Source organism: Pinus tabuliformis, chromosome 1_2, assembly GCF_031772625.1.
Source record: "Pinus tabuliformis cultivar Carrire ecotype Pingquan chromosome 1_2, CPIR1, whole genome shotgun sequence".
Taxonomy (NCBI): domain Eukaryota; kingdom Viridiplantae; phylum Streptophyta; class Pinopsida; order Pinales; family Pinaceae; genus Pinus; species Pinus tabuliformis.
In genome coordinates, this window is record NC_142298.1 from 942,414,238 (window position 1) to 942,429,852 (window position 15,615).

Here is a 15,615-nt window from a genome sequence, read left to right on the forward strand (position 1 = left end):
GCCTTTGTTGTTGAGGCCAAATTCTCTGAGGCTTGCTGAGACAATGGGTTCATTTATTGGTCAATTTCCTCTTCATGAGATTGTTGTTTTGAAGTGGTAGCAAGCATTGAAACACTAGGTGTGTATAATTGATGGGTAGGTTGTTGTGGATGTGGTGATGCTAAACATGCTTCTGGTGGTGGAACTGTGCCTGGGAAAGCAGTCTGGTATATTACTGGAGCAAAAATATGCAAGTGTTCATTAAATATCGACTATTCTCTAATTTCCACTCTAGCTTTAACACTAGACGTTGTAAGATCAATCAAAATTACACATTTTCTTCCATAGATGTGTGGTCTACTATCTTCTGACTAAAAGTCTTGGTTCCTTCAATACTAAAAACTTGTTGAAGAATTTTTTTGCAAGAATTCAGATGTATTTTAGGCTTCATGTTAAGACTTATTCCCTTCTTGTAACCACTGGCAATTTTGTTGCATGAGATGTAAGTAGTTTTCCCATTCTTGTTCCAATCGGGTGTTATTTTTTTGCTGGGCTCTAGTATCTTAATATTGTCTAAATGATATATCTATAATAAGCATCCCTCAAGCCGTTATCTTTGAATGAACAAAATCCATATAGGTAAGCTAATTATTCAATGTAGTAGTAATAATAACTCCTCTATCAAGTGTGGCTTCGAAAGTTCTTTTTGTTGCTAAAAACTCACCATAGGCTTTATGCAAAGCTTTTTTGAAGCTAGGATTTGCAACAACTGTGGGTCGGGTTTGAAACTTTGACACCTGTGCATAAAGTTGGGCATTGTAGTCAATCATTTCTTCTACCATCTTGTTATCACTGACAAAATTTCAATGCTAAATGTCTGCAAATAAGCACATGAATCCTTTTAGCGGTTTCGCAGCGCTACATGTTTAGGTGGTTTCGTAGCGCGCTACGAAATTGGGGATTTGTCCTAATCCATAACGGCCCTTTCACAGCTGTAATGTTTATAAAAATCCATTGGGTTTGCATCAACAGTTGTCAGCTTATAAGGTTTTTAGTATCCTAGTGGATGGTGTGTCATCTCCTTTTGAGAAGGTTTATTTTGCAGCTTAAGAGGGTTTTCAAACGAAATGACAAGCCTCTGTTACTAGCAGCGACAAAATTCATAGCTCACCTAGTGAACCAACAAGTTGCACATGAGATCATTGCTTTGGAACTTCTTACTGTTTTGCTGGAGAATCCTACAGACGATAGTGTTGAGGTTGCTGTTGGATTTGTAGAGGAATGCGGGTCCATGTTTCAAGACCTATCACTTCAAGGCCGCTATGGAATTTTTGAGCGATTTAGGGGTATTCTTCATGAGGGAGAAATTAACAAACGAGTGCAGTTTTCGATTGAAGGACTCTTTGCAATTCGCAAAGCCAATTTCCAGGGTTATCCTGCTATTCGTCCAGAACTGGATCTTGTGAAGCAATCAGCGAATTTGCAAAATCAGTGCAGGGTAATGAACACGCGGCATTTTAAACTGAGGATGTCGTTGAACATCCGTGAAGCCCCCAATGCATGCATTTGTCAACGTTTGGATTCATGGTGATTATGTTTCGGCTTCGGATAGAAATTCCACAGGACCCATGATTGCCGTGGTTGGAGGGAGACCCAGCAGGCGAAATTTGATCGAATCAGGCCATCAGCATTCTAATGCCACATTTCATATTGGACAAGGAACATGAGCGCTTCTGTTGAGCAAGTCTTGTTAGCAGCTAATGATGCAAAGCTACATGGAGGAGAGCGTAAGCGCCTTTTGAATATAGTCATGCAATTGATCATCATTCGCGGACAAAATGGTTCCAAAACTGATAGATCGTGCTTCCAGAGTTCTTATTTCTTCCACAGATGACAAAACGATATATTTTCAAGGTTGGATTTGGATGAAAGATGGAATGGTGCCTCTCTAGTATGCAAGAACCGGTTTAGGGCTTTCCAGGATCCGTCTTTCTGGCAAATTGTTGATCTCGAGGAGTATTTTACAAGAAAGAGAGTCACTGCTTCCTGGTGGGATACAGAATTTGAGAAAAAAATGAATCTTCTGCGCATCGAAGGGATGTAGAAAACAATTAACGTGTGGAATGCCTTGTGTAGGAAGAAACTTGGTGCTTCAGGGCCTCGCCATGGGTATAGCACATTAAAGACTGATCAAGGTTTTGAAAACGCTTTATAACAGACAATTTCTGCAACGGCATCGGAGTATTTTTGGTATTTGAGGCTTTTTCAATTCATGCAATGTGGCGTGCTATATTTAAACTGCAAAGTTTTGGGACACTTGTGGTACTTACTTTAGAACATAAGCAGTTCTTGCTACTTGAGGCTGGTCTGTTATCTGCATTGGAACGATTCTATCTTTTGGGAAATGTGGGAAGCATGGAATCTCTCTGCTGTGGATGCTATTGCTACAGAGAGCGGATTACATTATTATCTGGTGTTTGTTTCCGGCACTTTGGTGGTCTGTGCAAGTCTTATTTCACATCTGTTTTTGGCCATACTCACTAGCTACTTGTTCGTCATGCAAGCATGGCAGAAGATCTAACATGAATGCCTAACACTAGTGCTGCGGCAGTATGGTAAAATGTGAGATCGTTTTCGTTTTGATCTACAAGCTCTTCAAGGAACGGGACTGTGCAGGCTTATCACCTAAATCTCAGGAGCTTGCTGTTATATTCTTAGCAGTGAGGGAGTACTGCAGCATATGTTTTGACAATGGATGTGTTTGGGCCAATAGCTGATAATGCAGGTGGAATTGTGGAAATGAGTCAACAGCCTGAAAGTGTTGATATAGCTATTCCAGAGGTATTTCTTGGAGGATCTGCTGTTTTTGTTGCTCGCAATCGATTTGCAGTCCTTGGTAAGATTTATAACCAAGTGATGATAAAAAATCTTAGAAATAAGGTGACTAAGAGGTGTAGTCTTCCAGCAACTGTAGATGCAATCTTTTATGCAGGAGAAAAATCTGTCAAGCAGTGCGAGGATCAACAAGTCTATTTATGCAAAGTTTAAAATAGATGAGCCAAAACCATGTCAAGATAAATGAGGCTCAAGACAGTCTGACTTTGATGTTAAAGCTGTGTTTTGTGATTACACAAAAGTTTCGTAGCGCGCTACGAAACTGCTGTAGTTGCATGTTTCAGTTGAGCCAATCAATTATGATTGACAAATCAGCAAATCTTTCTGAAAGGTGTTGTCTTCACACATGGAAAAATGGCCAGCACATCGAAGACGTGGCAGCCTGTGCTATTTTGAGTAATCAAAGATAAAAGGCACGCTTCTTTGGATTCGAATATGGTGAAGCACATCAAAGACCGACAAACAGGGGCCTATGTTTCAGGGTAACAGAAAGATATGTCATTGAAGACAAACATGGAGCATTAAAGGTTCATCACAGCCACCGCCAGAAAGAGAGCAGATGTTAAAGAATGAAGTTCATTGTAATTAAAGCCATCAAAGCTACCGCTGTAGTAATCCGCTTGGCAGAGAATGAATCTTGATTGTAATAAATGCTATGTCCAGCATGATGTAGAATTAGAATCTTATTTGTTTAGGTTTCTAGAGCTGTCAATTAGTAGTAAGTGGCTTTTATTAGTTAGTTTAAAGGTGAATAGGTGTCATTAGAAAAAGACTTCGAATTTCCCTCAGATGAATCGGAGTCAGGTAGAAGAACTTTATAAATAGCTGAATCAGAAATAAACAAGGGGTTGGATGTTTTGGAGAAGACTGTTTTTGGTTTATGTATAAACAAATTTCAGTAATGCAAATGACTGTGTTTTCTTCTCAGGATTCACAATGGATCTTCTTGTTCAAATGTGTGATGGTATTCTTTCTTTAAGGTTCTTTTACAGTTTTGTTAATGCATAACCACTCAGAACTCATGAATCATGCTCTGACTTCCTGTATGCCTTGGCAAACTGTGGTTTCAAAGTTATGTTTGAACATATAGATGTAAAGTGCCCTGATTTCTATGAAAAGATAGTGTTTTGTTTGCTGAGATATGAGAGACTCCATAAGCCCAATGGGAATCAATTCAATGTTGTCTAGCCAGCTTATTTTTCATGTGTCTTATAAGAGTTAGCCATCTTTTCTTGTCATTAGTCAATATTCATAATCTGTGAGAGAGCCCTCTCAGACTAAGGAGGCTAAGCCTTAGTCCAAAGCCTGGTTTGAAATAGTTACACAGAATCTTGCTGATTGGCAGCCTTCAGTGCTTGATTTTGTGATAACACATCTGTTGGAAACAAAGAGATGATCCTTAATATTGGCTGGAGTTGGCATGTGTAAATTTTTTGTTGCCTAGCTTTGACATGACAACCAAGTCTCCATTTCTCTTTCCAATAATTGTTGAATCTTGTCAATATATTTTTTTTCTCTTCTGCAATAATTTCTTGGAAATTTTAATAGATTTTTCAATGACTTGAAAGAGTTTTTTTATCACTGGAATGTTTAATGTTGGCGTATTTGGTAGTAATATCAATAGGCTTGTTTTTGTCTTTGGTTGTTGGAATGGTTGTTGTAGCTAGTTTCGTAGTTTTTTGCGTAGTTGGGATAGATTTGGTACCTAGATTTTTTGCAAATTTTTTATTGATGACAAGAACCTCCTCTTCTTTTTCTTGTTGGAATTGAATCGAAGCACTCATTATATGCTAATTTTAGTCTTTGATAATTTCGTTAGATTGTGTCTGCTCAAATAAATTATCTTTGGAATTATGTTGTGAATTATTATGAATATCCAACTAATTTTCCTCCAGCTGGTTCATATTCAACTGGTATTTCCCCGAATAAGTGTGCTCCAAATGGTTTTGCTCTAAGTGACCTTGTTCCGACTGATGTCTCTCATACTGTTCTTTCTCGAAGTATTCTTTTTCCGACTAGTCTTCCTCATACTGCTCTTTTTCAGAATTTTCTTTGTCAGCTTTCTCTTCTCTAGGGTGCTCCCCTTCAAACTTCTCCTAGTCATACTAATTTATTTATTCTGAAATATGAGACAGAGAATGGACAAGAGTACCCTTTTTTAATTCAATCTGAGTGGCTATAGCAGACTGGATTTTTTTATTATGAGATTAGTTTGCAAGACCATTATGTTGACACTATTGTGAAGAAGATCCAACATTATGATTACCTTTATGAAGTACTTCATCCATTTTTTGTTGGATGTTCTTAAGGAGAACTCCTTTGGCATTTTCTATGGCATCGTGGATTTGCATTTTGATGGAAGGATCTCTAGACTTGTGAGGTTTCTTGTCTGTTTTCTCTTTGGGCTGTAGTTTTTTAATGACTTCTTCCAAATGTTGCGACTTTTTATGATCTTCCAGTTTAATTGTTTTGAGCACTTTTTTCCATTGAGATGACCTGGTTTTAGATGGGGTGGTTTTGGGGTTAATGGATTCTTTCCGGACAGACTTGTGTGAGGAATTAGGTAAGGGTATCGACAAGTCAAATTTGAAGGGTTGCATATACAGAGCGACCTAAAATTCCTCTTCGAATTAGACATCTTTTAAGGGGGTGATAATGTCATGGGATGGTTCAAAAACTGCAAGTGGAATACTGTAGTTGGTTTTGGACTGACGATGTAGTTCATCAAATATTTGGTTGATAGTTGGCTTGTAGGGGAGTTCCTAGAGGATCAGGCTGAGGTGAATTATTATACTAGACTTTGGAATACTCTAGGCATAGTTAAATATGTGAAATCTTCAGTAGGGCCCGATGGATGCGCTGAGACACTCTCCACTTGTTAGAGAAGCTTTTAATATTCAATAACCAATTCCTAAAAATTTCATTGGGGCTTAGAGACTGTTTTCCCCGACCAACTATTGGAAAAGATTCTAAAATTATGCATAAGGGATTTGCCTTTCTTAGTGAAGTCTGCTTCCCCAACTAGTGGGTTCGAATTAATATCTATCTATATTAATAAATACAGAAAACAAATATCCTTACCAAAATTTTGAAAATCCTGACATTTGGCTTTAATAAGGTCAGCTACATGATCTACCTAATTGTATTGAATTCCAGGCTATGTTATCTCACTAATGGCTTTAAACATTGTGTTATGAAAAACATCGTGACATGCAAACTAGAAGAAAAGGATGATGACATCATCAAGTTAAGAGAAAAAATTACCTCACTTAAGGCACAATCATATGAAGCAACCAAGATGAAGGAAGAAATGGAGATCAATTTATCAAAGAAGGATGAAGAATGCAAGAAAATGAAGGAAGAAATTGTCTTTCTTAAAAAGGAAGTTGACTTGTTGAATAATAACTTGAAAAGTTCTCAAACCCTACATGACATCCTAAGTCATCAAAGGTATCCCCTTGATCAATCAGGTCTTGGCTATGTAGGTGAATCTTGAAGCAAGAACGATAATGCTTTAAACAACAAGGATGTGAGGAAGTAGGGAAGAAATGTTGATGCTCCTATTTCCAACAAAGGCAAGCCTGGAGAAGAGTCAAGACAACTATGGAAGAAATCCTACTCCAAGGAGACCTGCAGATGGTGTCAAGAATACAAAAGGTAAGAATATCATCAAAGAATCCCAAGGAAAAAAGACTTTAGAAGTACATCAAGGAATCTTCATCTCCCAGGTACCAAATTATATTTCTTGGTTATTTCTATTCTCGTACAAACTTTGGGCACATGGAAGAATATTGTAGGGCATATCACAAAGACAAATATAATGGTCCCTGTCAATCTCCTAGAAGCAATTTTTCAAGAAGAAGTCATGATTACTCATTCATAAACAATATGGAGTGCTTCAATTGCCATAACATTGGGCATATGACACATAATTGTAATTTGACTTGGGTCCCTACACAAGCTATAACCATGACAACCAAGCCAGAAAAAAAAGTTACACAAATATGGAGAAAGAAGAAAATTGGATCTGAAAGTCTTTTGAACACTCCAGCCAACAACACATGTTGTTGATTTCATGAAGGCATCCTTGAAATATGTGATATTCCAAGTATTTGATGATGATACTTTGCCAAAGAAAAGGACCATGCATACAGTTAGGGGGCGTTTGTGATTCTTGAGAATTCTTGCAGAATCTATCTGTGAACAGGCCCTATGAAATTCTTGATGAGTCACACATGGAAAATCGTCCTCTAATAGATCATCTCTTGGGAGAAACTCCATTGAAGAACATGATCCCTTACTCATCCAGTGGACTATTGATGAGGATATCTTCCATTTGATCACTAAGAAAGTAATCTTTCTTGAGGTAGAGGAGTTTATGCAGACAAGGGATGTTGGTTCATCACATGAAGAAATGTAGACACATCTATCATGGACCACATTGCCAAATGTTAGGATATTCTGACACATAGGAAATAGTTAAATATAACTTGATCTAGTGTAGAGTTAGGTAAAGTGTGTTTCTTTACTATGTACTTTTGTAACTTACAATCCGTGTTAGACTCTCTCATAAAACAATAATAAATCCAAAAATAAACTAATTAATTAAATATTCCAAGTTAGGAATTTGTGCCTAGCTCTTGGGTTGTTCCTCTAAGATAGGAGTTAGTTTAGGTAACTCCTATATTGGTGTGTCTGGTGAGAAATTATCTCAACCGAAGGAGAAATTATCTCAACCAAAGATGTCCAAGATAGCACGCACTATCTTGAGACCAATATCTCTCATCTATTTATTTGTAACACTATTTCAATTATTTTGATGTAAAGAATGAGAGTGAGAGCATACATGAGGCTTCAACCTTTTTCCGTCAATATTGTGTCTCTGGTTTTTATATGTGATTTATATATTTTTCTGAGTTAATGTCATTTTCATCATGTGGTATCAGAGCTCGGATTGGAAAGTACCCGCTGAGGTCGAAAATTGAAATCGCTGAGTTTTTCATTTTTTTCAGTGATATGATTTATAATCGACATGAATAAGAGCAAGAAAGTTGTGGCGGCTTTGGGAATTAGTGGCGCAGGAAGATTTGTGATTGATATCTATTGGACCTGTTTGTGAAGCGATCATGGATATACATCTTCCAATGCTTTCATCTCTAGCTCCCAATTTTCAGAAAACTACAGTGGTACTTTCCCGTTCCTGTGTTTGGCATTTCGTTCACCATTAATATTCCTATTCTTTCTTTTCCTGTCAAAACCCACCAATTGGACCGTTCAAATCCGAGAGAGGCATCGTAGATGGGAACCGGCGAGGGTTTGCTATTCGGAGCTAACGTGAAACTGCTAAAGTGAGCGAGAAGCAGTGTCCGACTTGCGCCATTTGAGGGCTGTTTCCACAGAAGATGCCCAGACCTGTGCAGAAAGTGAAGGGCTCTATTTCATAGAGACATCTGCACTAGAGTCCACCAATGTGGAAAATGCTTTCACGCAGGTGCTGACTCAAATATACAGGATCGTTAGTAAGAAGGCTCTGGATGTTTCGGAAGATAATGTAGCAGCTCCCGCACAAGGTCAAACAATCAACGTGAAAGATGATGTCACGACAACTAAGAAAGTTGGTTGCTGTAGCACATCATAAACAGCAGGTGAAATCCCTCAGGATTCGAATTTCAGTTCAGATGCAGGACTATTATGTTCATTGAAAAACTTTGACCGATTTCTGGAATCACTTATAGTTGAATTCGAGCAGGTTCTCATTTGGTTTGATTTTAAGAGGCTTCAAAGTTGGACTCACTTAGTAACTAGTTTTAGACGGAGAGAAGAGTGTTGTAGCCAATGGTGGGTAATCTGAATTGTATATCTTATTCTTGTTGTATTCTCTGAAACTTCTAGTGTCCAGTACTATCTTTGTTCTAGTCAGTGGCTTCAGTTTTACATGCCATCATTTGTATCCATTATTTCATTTTATTGTCGCAAGCTTAAAGACAGAAATTGTTAATTCTGGACCAGCAATTGATTATTTTGGTGGCTGAATATTACACCTGTTGGTTAACGGTTGAGATCTTCATCTTTGGAGGACCGAATTCCTTTTCTGAAAAAGGCAAGTTTATCATTTATACGCCTGATTCTTCTCTTCATAACTGAAGAGGAGCTTGAGAGCTGTGGAGAGCACCGTTCTTGTTACGCTTTCTGTGTTGTTTGGCCGAAGTGACCTGCTGAAGCGTGAGAGCTACATCGGCGACAAAATAATAGTGCTGCATTTGAAGAATGGAGATCCAGTTATAACGCCGCTGCTGAATGCACGCCATAACCGACTCATACTCCTCTGCCTCCCCCACACTCCGCAGATGATTACACAGCGCATCAATTATCGCATTGGCCGCTGCAAAATGGAGTAATCTTTTTAAAGGTTTTACGCTTGGGAAATTGGGCATTTCCAAAACGTGAGTTTACAACCTTTTACTTGTATTTTTCTTAAGCCTGATGCATAAAAACGAATGAGTGGTGTAATATGAAATGGAGATAAAAACGAATGAGTGGTGTAATGTGAAGTGGAGATTTTATTATGTTTGAGTGGGCATAAGTTAGTTAAAGTGTGTTTTGGAGAGATAAGGAGTGGAAAATATTTTTTTAATTTTTGTAATGAGGTATGCCGTTTAAAGTGTAAATTTTTTGAAGTGTTTTTGGGAGATATAAGGAGTGACATAAGAAAGAAGATGAGTGGATAAGGTGTGACTTTAAATTTGTTGTTTTTTGGAGAGGCTTGAAGTGATTTTATGGAGCGATAAGGTGAATTTTGTTTTGTAATATTTTGAAGTGATAAGTGTTTTGTAATGTTGGAGAGATAAGGAGTATATTTTGTATTTTTGAAGTAAGAAGTGATTTTGTATTTGGAGTGATAAGGGAAAGTTGCTGTTATTCAAAGTATTGTTTTACTTTGAGAGGGATCGTGTCACTATCCATTCAGATTTTGAAGGCGAGTTGTTTCAAAGGGTTGTTAGCTTGGCATTATCATTGCTTCAGATGTACTCAGTGATTAATAAAGATATCATATTTTTTGTGGTGATTGTGTCCTATATCCGCCCGAAATTGAATAAGGGGATCTTAGGTACACCATGTGATGGCATGTGTTTTATGGCTTCATGTTGTTGCTTATGATTTGTGTCTAGTTGTGACACATAAATGATCGCATTTACCATACACATAAAGTTCAATGCAAGCAAGCACAACACTTGTAAAAGAATAGCGACATGGAAGGACAATTGAACTCGACACTTGCATCTGTTCAAATACAACTCATAATCATAGATTGTCAACATCAACATTCTAAATCAACAAGAAACTTCACTTAATCAAGTTAAAGCATTTCAAAGCAAAGTCTACATCAACATTCTTGCAAGCAAATTTAAGAACTTGTGAATCAAATTCCAATTACATTGCATTGTACGGGTGCATTCTCGGTTGAAACCGACACCCATGTTTTGATTTGATCAGAAGTCAAGCACGTCAATTCTCTTCAACTTAGTCAAATTAAGACAAGTGAATTCCTTGTTTTATGTGAGTCATTCAAACCATTGTAAGCTTTTTGGGTGCATTTTCGACAGTGTTCGACACCCTTCCTTTAAAGCACAATCAAGTGAGTCCATGAGTTTTAACTCCTTGAAAGAACTATCACAACAACCAAAACAAGTTCAACTCTAACAAGTTGATATCGTCATCAAGCGAGCGTGCCAGTCAAGTTCCATAGCAAGCGAGCCTGTCATTCAAGTAAAGTGAAACAGTTCAAAGCACGACATCTACAACAAGAGAGCCTGACTTCAAGTGAGCAAGTTCAGATGGCGCAGCATATTCAGTTATTAAACATTCTTCACAGTTTGATCATCTCCAGTGATGAAGACATGGTGCACGTCAGCAAAGAAACTCTTGCTGATATTTCACGGCATCTACAGCAAACGCATGAAACCATTGAGTTTCTTCAGCTTGAGTCCCAACTTCAAAGGAATGAATTGCAAGAAAAGAGTGATACTTTCAAGTCTTTGAACCATCCAGATGATAAGTCATTCATCCCAACAACTTCAAGTGTCGAAGTTGTTCATGATCAAAATCAAATTTCTTCCAAACCCATCATCAAGCCCTGGGAAGAAATTCAAAATAACAAGAATAGACGTGGCTTAGGATATGTCCCTGATGACACCAAATTACAAATCCCAGATTATTCCAAGCCAATTAAGTTTGTGAGTGCAGGATTTCTTGAACCACTCACCTCAGCAGGTTCTGAGAAAGTTGTAGACAAACGAAATTGCATGCAACCTGAAGTTCATGTTCAACCGAAATGCTCTCATTGTCAAAGAGCCGGTCATATGGACGATCAATGTTTTGATCTCCATCTGTGTTGCCATTGTGGCAAGCCCAATCATTCCTCAGCAAAATGTCGCAACCACCAAAAATCAGGCAGATTGAAGATACATTATGAATGGATTGATCCTTGGGAATGGTCATCCACAATCAAACGGTTGTCTCAGTTCTACAACCGACTACATTCACACATAGTGCAGCCAGCAGTGAATCGATGATGGTACTCTCCTGCAGTTGAACAAGGGAGTACAACAGTGAACCTCTCCTACACCTGGAGGGGGGGAGTTCAGATATACTTTGGAGAAGATTGTCTCTCCTTTCAGCTGACAAAGGGGGGAAAATGTCAATGAAATTGACAAGTGGTTGTCAGACTGAAAGTCTCGACCACATCAGCGAAGCAGCCAGTGGGCATCTTCATCAGCCAGTGGGCATCTTCATCAGCCAGTGGGCATTTTTCATCAGCAGTGAGCATCAGCATATTCGCCAGTGGGCGATCGACAGCTAAAGCAGCAGTGAGCAGCTTTCATCCTCGCAAAAGCAACATTGAGTTGTTTTTCGACATCTTCAGCCAGTTGGCAATCATCATCAAATTGTGTCAGTGGACACCGGATGCTGTTTTCAAGCAAAGGACAGTTGGATCCTTTTTCGGCTTGGCACATGATGGAGTTGTCAAGCGTCCTTCAGAGATGAATCAAGCATGCAGCTGATTCATGTTCTCTTCAGATTTGAGTTTTTTCCAGCATCCAGTTTTGGCAGTTTTTTCAGGCAATCTTTTTGAGGATCAACATGAGAACTTGGAAGATGGTTCTCGTTTTTGGATTTATCATTGAGGGGAGGAATGTTAGACTCTCTCATAAAACAATAATAAATCCAAAAATAAATAAATTAATTAAATATTCCAAGTTAGGAATTTGTGCCTAACTCTTGGGTTGTTCCTCTAAGATAGGAGTTAGTTTAGGTAACTCCTATATTGGTGTGTCTGGTGAGAAATTATCTCAACCAAAGGAGAAATTATCTCAACCAAAGATGTCCAAGATAGCACGCACTATCTTGAGACCAATATCTCTCATCTATTTATTTGTAACACTATTTCAATTATTTTGATGTAAAGAATGAGAGTGAGAGCATACATGAGGCTTCAGCCTTTTTCCGTCAATATTGTGTCTCTGGTTTTTATATGTGATTTATATATTTTTCCGAGTTAATGTCATTTTCATCAATCCGACGATCACAATATGTAGTGATCTAACAGTTCAATATCTCCTCAGTATTACCGACACTTGATCTATGGCTTGAAACCCGATTGGTCCATGATCTCTATTTAAAGAGCAAGGAGGGTCATTTGTAGGGTAACCATTCATGAGAGAAGCTTATGTAAATTTTCATTCTTTTATTAATAAATTGCTTGAAGTGGTCGCGTTGGCTTAGGTTGTGGACTATTTCCCTCTTTGAGGGTTTTAACCACATCAACAATATTGGTGTATTGATCTATGATATGTTTGTGAGTGGTGTCCTATGGTTTTCTGTCTGAGGAACTTACCCTGTAAATTCCTACTTGGTATAAGAGCTATTTGAGGGTCGTGTCCATTGGTGATCCAAATCTGAAGCCAGCAAAATTGCATTCGACTGTCGTTTCCTAGATATATTGTTTTTGACTGCTTTCGGGCTGAGAGGACTACTCTATTGTGTTAGGAGCATTTTTTCCAGTGAGGAACCCCTTTCATTTCATGCGAAAAGGTTTCTGGTAGCCCTAGCTATGTCATTTTTAAGATCTGGAGGTATATAGCGTTTAGTTGCATTTTTTAGTTATTTTCTCTCTGTTTTTTTTGGTTTATTTATCTCTTTGTTCTTTTATTTCCAGATATATACCTTTCATTTCTACGTATGCTCTTTTCCCTACGACTCTGTGCGATCAGGGAAAATCAGAAACAAAAAGGAAGGATTTTTCTCATGTATATGCTCTTTCCTGCCGCGCCTTAGTGTGATCTCGGAAAATCGGAAACATTGAGGAAATTTTTTAGTTTCCGGGTGAAGCTAACTTCAAACCATAAGGTTTTTTTTTTTTTTAATGTCTGTGTTGGGTTCTGTGGCTTTTGTTTTGTAGGAAAAAAAAAGGTCTTTCTCAAGTAAGCACGCACCCGAAAGCTTCAGCGACTAAAAAAAAAAAAAAAACCCTTCCTTTTTCCAAAAATTACTAACCATTTAAACTAGCTCACTTGGTCCAACATTACTTTATGAGAATAGAGGTCTTGGGTTCAAGTCTTTCTTTTTGTTGAGTTACTTTTTCAAAAAGCACATGTAGCTTGTGTTTTAAAGTTACTTTATGTAAAAGTATTCTCACCCATTATAAAAAGTGAGTCACTTATAATTCTAAAGTCTTTTTATATTTTATTTAAGTTACAATTTAGTGGGTAGCTCATAAAGTACCATTGTAAAAGTGACTTTCACTTATTTATAAAAGTGAGTCACATAATTTTTTTTTAAAAGTGAGCTAATTAGATTTATGTTTGGAAAGAGGGGGATTTTTTTTAAATATAACATTATCATTCATTTCCGCACATTCACGCACTTCATCGACATCTTCAACAACGTTTCTTCAAAAAGCCATAACTTCTTCATCTGGAAGTCATTTTCAGAGCCCTTTTTTTTAATCATCCTAATTTTTCGAGATATTTCCATTGGAACACTTAATTTCAGCGTCTACGGCTTTAGTTTCTTTTAAAATGGAAATTCCATGCCAAGTTAGTCTTGACATCACCAACTGCTTCCAATGGTAGTCCTACATTGTGGATTTACTTAGAAGTAAATGTCTTTACAGAATAGCCTCAGGCCAAGAAACCAAACCTCAAGATGAAGATAAGGCAACTAAATGGGAAAATAGGCAACATCAAGCACGTGGGTTGATAGGGATGTCTATTTCTCCAGACCTTAGATTTCATATCGCAAAACTTGATACTCCTAATGAAGCAATGAAAAAACTCACTAAAGTTTTTGGAATTTAAAATGAAATTAGAGCCCATCAACTCAAAAATGAGTTGCTTACACTGGACCCCAATAATTTTTCTTCCATTGAAGATTTTTTGTCCAAGTTCAAGACCCTTAGACTTCTCTTGCAAGGTGTTAAGGTGAGAAAGAAGATGGTAGCCTTATCTATTCCATTCTTACTAAGTTGGGACCAACATACTCTGTGCTTATTTCCACCTTCCATTCTACTAGAGAAGCCTTTGTTTCTCAAGGACAAGACTAAAAGCCCCCCTCTTTCGATGCCTTTTTTGATTCTTTAATAAGAGAATAAGAAAAGCCCTTATATCTTGGTCTTCTTAATCTTGGAAACTCTTCTAAGAAAGTCTTAGCCACCCAGCAGCAACCAAATTCAAAGAATCCTAAGAAGCAGTATCCTAAAAAGAATGGTCCTAAACCAAACAACGGTCCTAAGCAATTTCAGCCTAAAAATGAAAAATCATTTCAAAAAAATGATAAGGCAAATAAAAATAAAGGGAAGAAGAGTGATAGACATTGCCACTTTTGTAATCGAGATGGCCACTTAGAATCCAAATGCTTTAAAAAGATGGAAGCCTTGGAAGCAGCAATGAAGAAGCATAACATCCATTTGGAGCACTCTTCTACTTCAACTTCATCTTTAGGAATAACAGTTTTTGTATTTGGTTATCAAGAATCTCGGTCTGGTTATGCACTAAATGTATCTTCTTCTTCTCATTCTCATGAGTGGCTCATTGATTCTGGAGCTTCTTATCACATGGCAAAAAACAAAGCCATGTTTTCTTCTTTAAATGATTGTAACACCAAAAATATATATGTTGGTGATGATAGATCTCCTAGTGTTGTAGGGACTGGAACTGTTCATCTAGAAAATCGTCAATTTAATGATGTATTATGTGTTCCAAGCTTATCCTGCATCCTTCTATCTATATATTAGATAACTCATTCAAGTGAAGGTAAAATCGTTGAATTTTCACCTCACGATGTTGTAATTAATGACCTAAGAGATCCTAGATAGATTTTAGCTACTGGCATTGCTGATGATTCTACAAGGTTGTATAATTTTAACAACTTTGGGTCATCAAATCTTCCCTCAGTATTTGTTGCTCATAATGATGAAGTGAGCAACCTTTGGCATGAGAAATTTGGTCACTTAAACTATCGCTCCCTTCACAATCTATGTAAATAAAATATGATGAGAGGTCTTCCAATGGTATCTTGCAGGGATGGTGTTTGTTATGGATGTGTACTCAAAAAACATCATCAGGATAGTTTTGAAAAGTGTGCCTCTTGGCACGCCTCAGCACCTCTATAGCTTGTGCATAGTGATTTATTTGGTCCACTTCCAGTTGTTTCATTCTCTGGATACAAGTATTTCTTAACTTT